The sequence below is a fragment of the Pseudoliparis swirei genome, chromosome 13 (assembly GCF_029220125.1).
Source record: "Pseudoliparis swirei isolate HS2019 ecotype Mariana Trench chromosome 13, NWPU_hadal_v1, whole genome shotgun sequence".
NCBI classification, from domain to species: Eukaryota; Metazoa; Chordata; class Actinopteri; order Perciformes; family Liparidae; genus Pseudoliparis; species Pseudoliparis swirei.
Genome location: NC_079400.1, coordinates 18,381,286 through 18,393,982, shown reverse-complemented (window position 1 = coordinate 18,393,982; position 12,697 = coordinate 18,381,286). Strand labels below are relative to the sequence as shown.

General features: G+C 44.7%; 1 long non-coding RNA gene and 1 pseudogene across 1 annotated transcript; both read left to right on the top strand.

Moving 5' to 3' along the window:
* The first annotated feature begins 384 nt into the window (after window positions 1-384).
* On the top strand, window positions 385-2,592 carry LOC130203195 (uncharacterized). Its single transcript, XR_008833469.1, has 2 exons — window positions 385-1,619; window positions 1,767-2,592. It is a non-coding gene; the product is annotated as an uncharacterized LOC130203195 (long non-coding RNA).
* Window positions 2,593-4,643: 2,051 nt separating this feature from the next.
* LOC130203983 (gastrula zinc finger protein XlCGF8.2DB-like) lies at window positions 4,644-9,201 on the top strand (annotated as a pseudogene).
* The last annotated feature ends 3,496 nt before the right edge of the window (window positions 9,202-12,697 follow it).

Below are 12,697 nucleotides of genomic sequence, written 5' to 3'. Positions count from 1 at the left end.
CACATTAATCAACCCAGGGGTAAATGTTTCATGGAACAATGTTTCATGGAACATTGTAATTCTCAGGCAGGTTACTGATGCTACAATGGTGCTAAAATGCTAGTGCGCAATTAGCATCCACGAGCTAAACGGCGCTAGCCTTAATTAACTGTCTTCTCTTTAACTAGTACACACTTAATAACTATCAGAACATAGCCCCGCCAAAGAGAGCGAACATAACATTAATATATATATATATATATATGTATGTATATGTATATTTATATATGTATGTATATATCTATATGTATGAATATATATATGTATATATGTATGTATATATATATATATGTATATATATCTATATGTATATCTATATGTATATATGTGTATATATATATTAGTGCTGTGAAAAATAACGCGTTATGATTAAATTACAGGATTAATTAGTTAATTTTTTTAACGCATTTAACGCATGCGCAGAATGAGCTTCCAATATACCGATTCAATCTGAACTATTTCCAGTTCTAATGCAGTCAGACGTTAACTGCTATCCAAGCAAGCAACATGTATAATTCCGATGAGCCTGGGGACCTTCTGGATGGGAAGTTTGTGTTCCAAAAATTCAAAGATGGAACATTAAATAAATCAAAAGTGATATGTACATTCTGCGGCAAGACGTTGTCGTTTCACCATAGCACAACCAGCCTTAAGTACCATCTCAACGCGAAGCATGCGTTTGTCGGTGAGGTGAGTGGAATGCGCCAAACCACCCTCACTGAACAACGTCGGCCCCTCACTAAGTCTGCCTGTGACAAGCTAATGAGCACAGTTGCGGAATGGATTGCAAAAAGCTGTCGACCAATTAATATTGTTGAGGATGAGGGGTTCACCAAAGTTTTGTGAGTGGCAACGGGGGACCCGAGCATCAAAGCACCGCAAAGACGCACTATCATGACAAAAATCCACGAGCTGTATGAAGCTGAAAAGAACAAAAAGGAAAAAGACTTGGCTGCTACGGAACATGTGGCGCTGACAGGGGATCACTGGACCTCTGTGAGTAATGATAATTATCTGGGTGTAACTGCACATCTAATAACCGACAAATGGAAATTAAAGTCGTTTGCACTGACGTGCATGAAAACCGAAGAGCGCCACTTTGCAGAGGCATGTGCTGAACAGTTCAAAACTGTTGCAAGCAACTGGGCAATTGATCAGAAAACGACCACGATAGGGACAGACAGTGCACGCAATATGGTAGCCGCGGCTAGACGACTGTCATCTGAGCACACGCCGTGCATCGCTGACATTTAGCAGAGAAGCATCACCGTGAGCCTCGCTGACAGCGGGTTTGTGAATGCGTTGTCCAAGTGTCGCAAAATTGTCGGCCACTTCAAGCACAGCCCAGCAAACACGGCGGAGCTCAACGCAGAGCAAGAGAACCGCATGCAGGCGCAGCAGCCACTGATCCAAGACGTCCCAACACGCTGGAACTCAACGCTGGACATGGTGAAACGTCTGATCCGCAATACGGATGTAGTGACGGCAGCCCTGGACCAGCAGAACCACAAACTAGTGATGCTGACGCCACAGGAATGGGACCGACTGCAGAGACTGGAGTCTCTTCTAGAGCCCTGCAAGTAAGACATCCATGATAACGTGACTATTATAACATTAAATTGGACTGATTAAATTCAAATTATATTTGTGTACCTGTTTTAATAACTTAATTATCTCTCTCACCTCCTCCATCTTCCTCTCTGTGTGTGTGTGTGTTTCCACTGAAGGTATGTAACTGGTATTCTGGGTGGGGAGGCCTCTGTCTCCTGCTCTGTGGTACTGCCTGCACTCTGCCACCTGCGTCATGTAATGGAAGTCACCGAAGATGACCCTGCATATGTGGTCAAATTTAAGACGGCATTCAAGACAGACCTAGCCTCCCGCCAAGAAAATACCAACAATGAAGAATGACTGCTCAAGATTGCAACAGTGCTGGATCCACGTCTTAAAGACCTGAAGAGCCTACCCAAGAGTGACAGACCAGAGGTGTGGACCACACTTGAGAGATTGCTGCAGGAACAGTCACCCGGGGCCAGGAGGCCACAAGCTGCTGAAGATGGGCCACCCAAGAAGAACATGAGCCTTCTGGTAATGGGCTCAGATTGTGACTCGGATGAAGAGGTGCAGCAGCCTCACAGAGCAGAGCCCAGCGTTGGTCTGGAGGTCTGGCCCTTGGAGTGGTGCTCATCTCATTCAGGAGCCCATGAGCAGTTGGCCTCACTAGCTCGCAAATATCTAGCCACTCCTTCTTCCACGGTTCCATGTGAAAGACGGTTCTCAGTCGCAGGACACATTGTGCAAAAGAAGCGGTCAGCTTTACTGTCAGAGAATGTGAACAAGTGAGTTTGCCTCACCAGCTGGCTAAAGGAAGACTAGCTAGGCGGGCCTTTAGATTGTGTCATGGTGTTAATGGTTGAAAAAAAAGAGAAACATGTTCTGTTTAAACATTCTGTTTAGAATGAGGTTATATTAATGTTCCTAAACTGATAAATAACTGCTGAGTTGCAGCACCATTGTTTGTTTTTTTATGAATAAAAAAGAATGTATAAATGATACGTCTTTTGTCATAAATCTTTATGTTCTCACAAAAATATACAGAGAATATTGGTAATATGTGATTAATCATGATTAATCCACAGAAACCTGTGATTAATTTGATTAAAAATGTTAATCGTTTCACAGCCCTAATATATATATGTATAAATATATATATATATATGTATATGTATATATACATGTATATATATATATACATATATATATGGCGCTTGTGTACGCTTCTCATCTGTAAACACCAAGACTGACTCACCTGAGCAGCTGCGTCAGTGTCTGTGATCTGCTGGTCGAACTCGCTTGTTTAAGACAAGAATTATGGCGCCAGTCATGGGAGAACCCGCGACTGCCCCCTACTGGCGAACACAAGTATCGCACTGCAGCTACTTCAGGTGAAAGCAAGTGAGTTTGAAGTTAACACAACACGTTTAAAATGATAATAACAAGAAAATACGTCTGGTGGGGGCAAGGTACTAACACAATACAAAAACAATTCTGACAACAGTATTTCCCCGTACATCGCCCAGGCTGCCACCCTGAGCTGAAGAGGCGTGAAACGTTATCCATCATATTGATGCTGAGAGGGAAATGAAGTTTAGCAACGAGTTTTCTTTAAATTTCCATTTAATGTCTTAAAATCATGACTGACATTAAGACAATACTTAGTTTGGTTACACATTTTCAGAAAATCTTATGTTTGAATATGCAAATGAAGCATTACGTAATGGTAACTTTAGGATACTGCTCCTGAACGCATCATCTCACTCTTCCGGTAAGCTCCGGTTGCCAGCTCAGCAGCGAGCATGACTTATTCTTCTCTCCCTCCCGCTCCCTCTTGCTCAGTGTGTCTCATGTATAGTTATCCCTCTGCCTCCCTTAATGATAACGATACATGCAACAAGTGTAGCTTATTTGCTAGGTTGGAGGCAGGTCTAAGTGGGTTAGATGCACGGCTCTGCGCCATCGAAGCTCAGACAGCTATGCTAGTTAGCCCGCCCTCTCCCGTAGCCGGCGCGGAGCTACCGTCAGCTGATAGCTGTTCCCCGGCAGTAACCGTGCAGCCGGGTGGTTGGGTAACTGTTCGCAGGAGTAGTAAGTCTACACAGAAGCCCGCTGTGCACCAACCACTTCACGTTTCCAACCGGTTTTCCCTGCTCAGCGACACACCCGCTGAGGAACACACCCTGGTTATCGGGAGCTCTATAGTCAGGAACGTGAAAATTGGGAGACCGCGGACCACAGTCGTGTGCCTCCCGGGGGCCAGAGCGGGCGATGTGGAGTCTTGTTTGAAGCTGCTGGCTAAGGACAAGCGGAGATACAGTCAGATTGTAATACACGCCGGTGGTAATGACGCCCGAGCCCGCCGCTCGGAAGTCACTAAAATTAATGTGGAATCCGTGTGTGCTTATGCCAAGACGTTGTCAGACACCGTCGTTTTCTCTGGCCCTCTCCCAAATTTGCAGACAGACGAATTGTATAGCCGAATGTCGTCTTTCAACCGCTGGCTGTCGAGGTGGTGCCCAGCGAATAATGTGGGCTACGTAGACAACTGGAAGACTTTCTGGGGAAAGCCTGATCTGATGAGGAGAGACGGCATCCATCCCACGTTGGACAGAGCGCGTCTCGTTTCTGCAAACATAAGCAAGTTGATCAACGGACAGCCGTATCTGTGACAACGCAGGGTTAATGTCATAAAGCAGAAACAGAGTAGCCCCACGCCCCTGTCATCCCTGTCACCCAGTGTCCCCCATAGCACATCCTCCCGGGCATCCGCCCCTCTCACCCAGTCCCTCCTAGAGCTCCATAGAGACTGTGTCTGACCCACGGCCACTTAATCTTTAATTAATTCTCGAGAAACCATTTAGTTGTGATGTTTGTGGGATGAAATGTACAACCCAGGAATCTCTGAAGAGACACATTAGAGTCCACACAGGAGAAACCATTCAGTTGTGATGTTTGTGGGAAAAGATTTACACAACAGGGCTTGCTGAAGACACATGAGAGTCCACACAAGAGGGAAACCATTCAGTTGTGAAGTTTGTGGGAAAAGAGTCGCAGGCCAGGGACATTTAAAGTCACACATGACAGTCCACACAGGAGAGAAACCATTCAGTTGTGATGTATGGGAAAAGATTTACAGCACAGGGAAGCGTGAAGACACACATGAGAGTCCACACAGGAGAGAAACCATTCAGTTGTGATGTTTGTGGGAAAAGATTTACAGTACATGGAAGTGTGAAGACACACATGAGAGTCCACACAGGAGAGAAACCATTCAGTTGTGATGTTTGTGGGAAAAGATTTGCAGTACAGGGACATTTAAAGTCACACATGAGAGTCCACACAGGAGAGAAACCATTCAGTTGTGATGTTTGTGGAACAAGATTTACAGGCAAGGAACATCTGAAGGTACACATGAGAGTCCACACAGGAAAAAAACCATTCAGCTGTGACGTTTGTGGGAAAAGATTTACAGCACATGGAAGTGTGAAGACACACATGAGAGTCCACACAGGAGAGAAACCATTCAGTTGTGATGTTTGTGGGAAAAGATTTGCAGTACAGGGACATTTAAAGTCACATGAGAGTCCACACAGGAGAAAAACCATTCAGCTGTGACGTTTGTGGGAAAACATTTACAGAACAGGCAAGTGTGAAGACACACATGAGAGTCCACACGGGAGAGAAACCATTCAGTTGTGATGTTTGTGGGGAACGATTTTCAGAACGGCGACAGCTGAAGAGACACATGAGAGTCCACATGGAGAGACCATTTGAAATTAATGTAAAATGTTTTCACGGCTGAGTGTCGGCTGAATGCTGTGGTCCGCTTGATGCAGCCAAATGTGAGCCAGCTGTGGCGCATTTAATTTGAGCCATATATGTGTGTGTGTCTGTTCTGTATTTCTAGTCCTGTTATAATCTAATATAGTTTGTAAAAGTTGATTCTAGTTCTGCTTATTAATTTTGATATAAATGCAGATAAGGATGCGGGGCCTGGTACATTATAACAGATATAATTGTTTTCCAGGTTGGATGTGAAGGACTAAGAACAAGGCTTTCAAATGAGTTGTAATTTCATTTAGGATGTATTAATAGGCTCGAGTCAAAGATGGCTGCCACTCCACCTCCATGGCCGGTGACTCGAGGAACCACCGGGCTCGGGTCTGAGTGCCACACCCCGGCTCCAGAAGTAAGACCGTGTTCAGTGACACGCAACTGGTTTTGATACTGAACACAACATCAAGTTGAGTCGTGTCTCTTGGCAACGCGCTGTATCTCACGGTAACAACACCGACTCCCCAGAGACTGATGGCACACGACGCTCCGAGTTGCTCAACATGCTCTTTGGTGAGTTGGTAACTCTGGTTCCAACCGTTTTCTTTACGACATTCAGAGCACGAAGCAGCAACCGACGATTATCTCTGGAGATATAGAGGAGTGATGCAGAATGAAGTCTCCTCCTTCGGTGTGGTTGTTGTCAGAGTCTGGTTGGTTGACGTGGACGTGCTCCACAGCAAAGTGCTGCAGGGACGACGTTGTTTTGAACTTAGCGTCTCACTGGGTCCCTCAACAAAAGGCTGTTGGGATTTGTTTTTTAAAGTTTGCAATATTACGAATTAAATATATTCTGGCTGACAGTAGACACTGAGTGTGGACGCTGGATCTCTGTCTCATGGGACATGTTTCATGTATTTCATCATGAGAGTCAACTGTAATTGGGTTTGCTTTACTTTTTATATAAATCATCTTATTGTAACTGGAACCATCGATTCAGACAGATTTGAGTGAGTAGTAGAGTCAGTAATAGTCAGTAGTAGTGGAGTCGGTAGTAGTAGAGTCAGTAGTTATAGAGTCAGTCGTGGTAGAGTCAGTAATAAAAGAGTCAGTAGTAGTACACCGTGGACAGATCCAAATCCATCACAGACTTCTCTTCCTCCTTCTACCAAGAGTTTACCCCACCCAGAAGTTTCCCACTAGGAACCTTTCCCACCAGGAAGTTGCCCCATTTTAAGTTTCTCCATCAGGAAGTTTTCCCGAGGAACTTTCCCACTTTTCCGAACAGGAAATTTCTCCATTAGAACTTTCCCACCAGGAAGTTTAAGTTTCCCCACTCGGAAGTTTCCCCACCAGGAGTTCTCCCGACGTTAACATCTCAACATGAATAGAGCAGTGTTCTGCACCTGTGCAGTAGGAGCTCTTTGGTTCCTTGTTGTATTGGTTCTGTTGGGAGGAGAAACCCACCGTGTGGCGTCTCAGTGTGTGAACACGATGTTTCCAGAAGCAACCACAGCGGCTGCTGAATCCTCTGCAGCCAGACTGGACCACCACGGAGGTCTGGGTCTTTCCTCGTGGACTTCCTGCTTGCTCTCCATCCGTCTTGGAACTCTTCTCAGCCAATCAGCTTCCTCCTCTCGATGTTTCATTGCTGATGTTACACACTGAAGGAAGACAATGTCCATTCAGCATTCCAGATGTTGTTGTTGTGCTCTGTCAACACACCAAGACAGACTCACCTGAGCAGCTGCGTCTGTGATCTGCTGGTCTAACTTGTTTAAGGCAATAACGACATTAATTGTGACCAGGCGACCTAAAACATCATCAAACACAACTGTTTATATCTGTCATGGGACACAACATGTAACTATCTAATCTTTCATTTCATTTATTTGTACAGGGACCGTACACATTAATCAACCCAGGGTAAATGTTTCATGGAACAATGTTTCATGGAACATTGTAATTCTCAGGCAGGTTACTGATGCTACAATGGTGCTAAAATGCTAGTGCGCAATTAGCATCCACGAGCTAACGGGCGCTAGCCTTAATTAACTGTCTTCTCTTTAACTAGTACACACTTAATAACTATCAGAACATAGCCCGCCAAAGAGCGAACATAACATTAATATATATATATATGTATATATATATGTATATGTATATTTATATATGTATATATATCTATATGAATATATATATGTATATATGTATGTATATATATATATATGTATATATATATGTATATCTATATGTATATATGTGTATATATATATTAGTGCTGTGAAAAATAACGCGTTATGATTAAATTACAGGATTAATTAGTTAATTTTTTTAACGCATTTAACGCATGCGCAGAATGAGCTTCCAATATACCGATTCAATCTGAACTATTTCCAGTTCTAATGCAGTCAGACGTTAACTGCTATCCAAGCAAGCAACATGTATAATTCCGATGAGCCTGGGGACCTTCTGGATGGGAAGTTTGTGTTCCAAAAATTCAAAGATGGAACATTAAATAAATCAAAAGTGATATGTACATTCTGCGGCAAGACGTTGTCGTTTCACCATAGCACAACCAGCCTTAAGTACCATCTCAACGCGAGCATGCGTTTGTCGGTGAGGTGAGTGGAATGCCAAACCACCCTCACTGAACAACGCCGGCCCTCACTAAGTCTGCCTGTGACAAGCTAATGAGCACAGTTGCGGAATGGATTGCAAAAAGCTGTCGACCAATTAATATTGTTGAGGATGAGGGGTTCACCAAAGTTTTGTGAGTGGCAACGGGGGACCCGAGCATCAAAGCACCGCAAAGACGCACTATCATGACAAAAATCCACGAGCTGTATGAAGCTGAAAAGAACAAAAAGGAAAAAGACTTGGCTGCTACGGAACATGTGGCGCTGACAGGGGATCACTGGACCTCTGTGAGTAATGATAATTATCTGGGTGTAACTGCACATCTAATAACCGACAAATGGAAATTAAAGTCGTTTGCACTGACGTGCATGAAAACCGAAGAGCGCCACTTTGCAGAGGCATGTGCTGAACAGTTCAAAACTGTTGCAAGCAACTGGGCAATTGATCAGAAAACGACCACGATAGGGACAGACAGTGCACGCAATATGGTAGCCGCGGCTAGACGACTGTCATCTGAGCACGCCGTGCATCGCTGACATTTAGCAGAGAAGCATCACCGTGAGCCTCGCTGACAGCGGGTTTGTGAATGCGTTGTCCAAGTGTCGCAAAATTGTCGGCCACTTCAAGCACAGCCCAGCAAACACGGCGGAGCTCAACGCAGAGCAAGAGAACCGCATGCAGGCGCAGCAGCCACTGATCCAAGACGTCCCAACACGCTGGAACTCAACGCTGGACATGGTGAAACGTCTGATCCGCAATACGGATGTAGTGACGGCAGCCCTGGACCAGCAGAACCACAAACTAGTGATGCTGACGCCACAGGAATGGGACCGACTGCAGAGACTGGAGTCTCTTCTAGAGCCCTGCAAGTAAGACATCCATGATAACGTGACTATTATAACATTAAATTGGACTGATTAAATTCAAATTATATTTGTGTACCTGTTTTAATAACTTAATTATCTCTCTCACCTCCTCCATCTTCCTCTCTGTGTGTGTGTGTGTTTCCACTGAAGGTATGTAACTGGTATTCTGGGTGGGGAGGCCTCTGTCTCCTGCTCTGTGGTACTGCCTGCACTCTGCCACCTGCGTCATGTAATGGAAGTCACCGAAGATGACCCTGCATATGTGGTCAAATTTAAGACGGCATTCAAGACAGACCTAGCCTCCCCAAGAAAATACCAACAATGAAGAATGACTGCTCAAGATTGCAACAGTGCTGGATCCACGTCTTAAAGACCTGAAGAGCCTACCCAAGAGTGACAGACCAGAGGTGTGGACCACACTTGAGAGATTGCTGCAGGAACAGTCACCCGGGGCCAGGAGGCCACAAGCTGCTGAAGATGGGCCACCCAAGAAGAACATGAGCCTTCTGGTAATGGGCTCAGATTGTGACTCGGATGAAGAGGTGCAGCAGCCTCACAGAGCAGAGCCCAGTTGGTCTGGAGGTCTGGCCTTGAGTGGTGCTCATCTCATTCAGGAGCCCATGAGCAGTTGGCCTCACTAGCTCGCAAATATCTAGCCACTCCTTCTTCCACGGTTCCATGTGAAAGACGGTTCTCAGTCGCAGGACACATTGTGCAAAGAAGCGGTCAGCTTTACTGTCAGAGAATGTGAACAAGTGAGTTTGCCTCACCAGCTGGCTAAAGGAAGACTAGCTAGGCGGGCCTTTAGATTGTGTCATGGTGTTAATGGTTGAAAAAAAAGAGAAACATGTTCTGTTTAAACATTCTGTTTAGAATGAGGTTATATTAATGTTCCTAAACTGATAAATAACTGCTGAGTTGCAGCACCATTGTTTGTTTTATGAATAAAAAGAATGTATAAATGATACGTCTTTTGTCATAAATCTTTATGTTCTCACAAAAATATACAGAGAATATCGGTAATATGTGATTAATCATGATTAATCCACAGAAACCTGTGATTAATTTGATTAAAAATGTTAATCGTTTCACAGCCCTAATATATATATGTATAAATATATATATATGTATATGTATGTATATATACATGTATATATATATATACATATATAGGCGCTTGTGCTTCTCATCTGTAAACACCAAGACTGACTCACCTGAGCAGCTGCGTCAGTGTCTGTGATCTGCTGGTCGAACTCGCTTGTTTAAGACAAGAATTATGGCGCCAGTCATGGGAGAACCCGCGACTGCCCCCTACTGGCGAACACAAGTATCGCACTGCAGCTACTTCAGGTGAAAGCAAGTGAGTTTGAAGTTAACACAACACGTTTAAAATGATAATAACAAGAAAATACGTCTGGTGGGGCAAGGTACTAACACAATACAAAACAATTCTGACAACAGTATTTCCCAGACATCGCCCAGGCTGCCACCCTGAGCTGAAGAGGCGTGAAACGTTATCCATCATATTGATGCTGAGAGGGAAATGAAGTTTAGCAACGAGTTTTCTTTAAATTTCCATTTAATGTCTTAAAATCATGACTGACATTAAGACAATACTTAGTTTGGTTACACATTTTCAGAAAATCTTATGTTTGAATATGCAAATGAAGCATTACGTAATGGTAACTTTAGGATACTGCTCCTGAACGCATCATCTCACTCTTCCGTAGCTCCGGTTGCCAGCTCAGCAGCGAGCATGACTTATTCTTCTCTCCCTCCCGCTCCCTCTTGCTCAGTGTGTCTCATGTATAGTTATCCCTCTGCCTCCCTTAATGATAACGATACATGCAACAAGTGTAGCTTATTTGCTAGGTTGGAGGCAGGTCTAAGTGGGTTAGATGCACGGCTCTGCGCCATCGAAGCTCAGACAGCTATGCTAGTTAGCCCGCCCTCTCCCGTAGCCGGCGCAGAGCTACCGTCAGCTGATAGCTGTTCCCCGGCAGTAACCGTGCAGCCGGGTGGTTGGGTAACTGTTCGCAGGAGTAGTAAGTCTACACAGAAGCCCGCTGTGCACCAACCACTTCACGTTTCCAACGGTTTTCCTGCTCAGCGACACACCCGCTGAGGAACACACCCTGGTTATCGGGAGCTCTATAGTCAGGAACGTGAAAATTGGGAGACCGCGGACCACAGTCGTGTGCCTCCCGGGGGCCAGAGCGGGCGATGTGGAGTCTTGTTTGAAGCTGCTGGCTAAGGACAAGCGGAGATACAGTCAGATTGTAATACACGCCGGTGGTAATGACGCCCGAGCCCGCCGCTCGGAAGTCACTAAAATTAATGTGGAATCCGTGTGTGCTTATGCCAAGACGTTGTCAGACACCGTCGTTTTCTCTGGCCCTCTCCCAAATTTGCAGACAGACGAATTGTATAGCCGAATGTCGTCTTTCAACCGCTGGCTGTCGTGGTGGTGCCCAGCGAATAATGGGCTACGTAGACAACTGGAAGACTTTCTGGGAAAGCCTGATCTGATGAGGAGGCGGCATCCATCCCACGTTGGACAGAGCGCGTCTCGTTTCTGCAAACATAAGCAAGTTGATCAACGGACAGCCGTATCTGTGACAACGCAGGGTTAATGTCATAAAGCAGAAACAGAGTAGCCCCACGCCCCTGTCATCCCTGTCACCCAGTGTCCCCCATAGCACATCTCCCCGGGGCATCCGCCCCCTCTCACCCAGTCCCTCCCAGAGCTCCATAGAGACTGTGTCTGTCCCACGGCCACTTAAACTTAAATTAATTCTATCAAAAGAAAGCAGAAGAGGAGTCGTACACAATAACCTTATTCAAGTTAACACCATTATTTCAGCAGTGCAACAAAACAGGACTATTAAATGTGGTCTCCTAAATATTAGATCTCTGTCATCTAAAGCTGTGTTACTAAATGATTTAATATCAGATAATCACATTGATTTATGTTGTCGAACTGAAACCTGGCTGAGCCATGAAGAATATGTCTGCCTAAATGAATCGACTCCTCCAAGTCATATAAATACTCACATTCCTCGAGGCACCGGTCGAGGAGGTGGAGTAGCAGCCATCTTTGAATTGAGCCTATTAATTAATCCTAAACCAAAATTACACTACACCTCATTTGAAAGCCTTAGTCTTTCACATCCAACCTGGAAAACACTACAGCCAATTCTATTTGTGATTCTGTACCGGCCACCAGGTCCATATTCAGAGTTTATATCTGAATTCTCAGAATTTATATCAAGTTTGGTTCTTAAAACTGATAAAGTTATTATTGTAGGAGATTTTAATATCCATGTGGATGTTGATAATGATTGCCTAGGTGCTGCATTCATCTCATTGTTGGACTCGATTGGCTTCTGCCAGAGAGTACAGAAACCCACTCACAGCTTTGGCCACACGCTTGATCTTGTTCTTACCTATGGCGTTGACATTGAGCATTTGAAGGTCTTCCCACAGAATCCTCTTCTGTCAGACCACAACCTCATAACTTTTGAATTTATACTCCCGGAGTGTACTCCGTTTGTCAAAAGTTTCTACACCAGATGTCTAACTGACAGTGCTGTAGCTAAATTTAAAGCGATTCCTTCTGTATTTGATTCGATACCACGTCTCAATATAACAGAGGACTCCTGGTCTAACTTTAGTCCATCCCAGATTGATCATCTTGTTGACAGTGCCATAGGCTCTCTGAGAATGACACTGGACTCGATAGCCCCTCTGAAGAAGAAGACAGTGAGGAAGAGGAGGTTTGCTCCCTGGTATAACCCTCAGACCCGCAAACTAAAGCAAAC